Source organism: Phodopus roborovskii, unplaced genomic scaffold (genome assembly GCF_943737965.1).
Source record: "Phodopus roborovskii unplaced genomic scaffold, PHOROB, whole genome shotgun sequence".
Classification (NCBI taxonomy): Eukaryota; Metazoa; Chordata; class Mammalia; order Rodentia; family Cricetidae; genus Phodopus; species Phodopus roborovskii.
Window position 1 is genome coordinate 10808692 of NW_026126514.1, and position 2940 is coordinate 10811631.

The window sequence follows — 2940 nt, forward strand, 5'->3', positions numbered from 1 at the left end:
GGAAAAAAAGAGCTTACATTTCTAATAGGAACTATTTAAAATAAGAATACTGGTAGTCATTAATATATGATAAAAATATCCTAAAATGAATATGGCATTATTGAAACTGTTCAGATGAGTTCATATAAGATAAAGGTACTCGGCACATATAGAACAGTGCTTACTAAGTTCCTCATGCTTTATATTGTAGACCAAAGCATTTTTCCCAACATTCAGCATCACAGTGAAAGCAGCATTAACTATGGCATCAACATAATAAATGCCAATTTCATGTCACTCCTCCGAGTACTTTAAACCACAAGTTCCCCAGCATTGCCAAATATCCCCTAGATGGGAAAGTATCTCAAGTGTGTTCCTATATTAGATTGTGCAAAGCACTGTACAAGAAGTTGTTCTTTCTCTCAAGGAGTATAGTATTAATTGAGGAAGAAGGACTAGTTAAAACAATATCTTATTCACAAGATTCAAATGAGTTTTTGATTAGTATAAGGACAGAAACTTTAATACGAAATTTATGAGATAAAACAATAGAAAACTCTCAGTAGGAAGAAGTAGAAAGCAACTGTATTTAATATTCTATAGAGCAAATGAAGTGTGATGATAGACTTGAAAAATCACTAAACAAAAACGTGACAGTTGAGTAGACAGAAAAAGCACCCAGTCCAGTGTGTGAAACAATAAGCTAGACACTAGTCAGCTTGTTTCAGATTATGTGATGGCTTAGGAGGTTGTAAAGACAGAGAGATCAACCAGGTTTTGAAGACCCAGTGTATACGATTGTGTATGTTGTGTGTGTTGACACCTCTCTCTCTCTCTCTCTCTCTCTCTCTCTCTCTCTCTCTTTCTTTCTCTCTCTCTCTCTCTCTTTCTTTCTCTCTCTCTCTCTCTCTCTCTCTCTCTCTCTCTCTCTGTGTGTGTGTGTGTGTGTGTGTGTGTGTGTGTGTTTCTTTAGAGACAGGATTTCTCTGTATATCTCTGGCTGTCCTCAAACTCATTCTCTAGATTAGGCTGACTTTGAACACGAAGAGATCGGCCTGCTTCTGCCTGCCGTCTGAGTACTGGGATTAAAGCATGCAAAACTGCTACCCAGAAAAAATATTCAAATATTAGAGTAAAACCATATTGTACCATCTACTACATAATTAAAAACATCATGATCACATACCAAGTTAGTATTGACTTATTGAGTTACAAGACACACATATCTAATGAACATGAACCATGGCAAACTCACATTCACAATCTTGATTGTTATTTCTCTGCTTTTTTAATAAAAAAAAACAATCTTTTAAAATGAGGATTGGATTATGGGCACAACATTTCTGATATCTAAAAAGCAAGCCAACATATAAACACAAATAGAAATGGAAGCTGATTATATGAAGCTATGTAGAAATACTTTGCAGCTGATGAATCCAGCCAACAACTAGATTAAAGTTGGCTCTTGTCTGTGAGCAGAATAGAGTTACTTGGATCCTCTCAGTGAAGACAGCAGCTTTTAATTAGCATATACACTATTTTGGCTGTATGCACTATGATTTAAATTTAGATAATATTTTGTTAAACAAGTAATCAGAAGGATTTTATTTAGCACTATTCTGTTACTCATCTTTAAAGAGCCAATTAAGGCTCTCTGCTCCTCCCTGTGCTAGAGACAGGTGCACCTTTTTTTGCAGTGCCAGCATCGTTCCTGAGACAGGATGGTGAAGGTCAGAGTGAACAGATTTGGCCGTATTGGACACCTTGTTGCCAGGAGTGCCTTCAGTTGTTGCCATTAATTGCCCCATCATTGATCTCAACTACATGTTCTATATGTTCCAATATGACTCTACCCATGGCAAGTTCACATGCACAGTCAAGACTGAGAATGGGAAGCTTGTCATCAACAGGAAGACTGTCACCATCTTCCAGGAGCAAGATTCCCCCCCAACATCAAATGGGGTGATGCTGGGCCAAGTATGTTGTGGAGTGACATCTTCACCACCATGGAGAAAACTGGCACCCACCTGAAGAGTGTGGCCAAGCAGGTCATCATCTCTGCCCCTTCTACTGAAGACCCCAAGTTTGTGATGGGTGTGAACCATGAGAAATACGACAACTCCCACAAGATTGCCAGCAATGCTTCCTGCACTACCAACTGCTTAAGCCCCTGGCCAAGGTCATCCATGATAACTTTGGCACTGCGGAAAGACTCATGGCCATAGTCCAAGCCATCACTGTCACCCAGAAGACTGTGGGTGGCCCCCCTGGGAAGCTATGGCATGATGGCCATGAGGCTGCTCAGAACATCATTTTGCATCCATTTTTGCAGCCAAGGCTGTGGACAAGGTCATCATAGAGCTGAATGGAAAACTCACTGGCATGGCCTTCCGTATTCTTACCCCCAATGTGTCTGTCATGGATCTGACATGTTGCCTGGAGAAAGCTGCCAAGTATGACAACATCAAGAAAGTGGTGAAGCAGGCATCTAAGGGCCCAATGAAGGGCACCCAGGGCTCCTCTGAGGACCAGGCTGTCAACAGTGATTCCCACTCTGCCACTTTTGACACTAGGGCTGGCACTACTCTCAACGACAACTTCATAAAACTCATTGCCTGGTATGACAATGACTTTGGATACAATAACAGGCTGGTGGACCTCATAGCCTACATGGTCTACAAGGAATAAGAAGCCTACCCTGGACCATCCACTCCCAGCAAGGACATGAGCAAGAGAGAGGCCCTGGCTGCTGAATAATCCCTGTCCAACTAATCCCCACACTAATCTCCCACACAGTTTCCATCCCAGATCCCCATAATTTAGGGGCTTAGTGAGCCCTACTCTCTTAATAAACATCAATAATGTTCACTGAACCTGAAAAAAAAAAGAGCCAATTAAATTATTTTGTTTATTAGGAATAATTCTTCACAAGTGATCACAAATAAAGCAAACAATATTATG

At 40.6% G+C, this 2940-nt stretch overlaps 1 pseudogene; it reads left to right on the forward strand.

Annotated features, from left to right (window-relative positions):
• Nucleotides 1-1700: 1700 nt before the first annotated feature.
• Nucleotides 1701-2667, forward strand: LOC127230768 (glyceraldehyde-3-phosphate dehydrogenase-like; annotated as a pseudogene).
• The last annotated feature ends 273 nt before the right edge of the window (nt 2668-2940 follow it).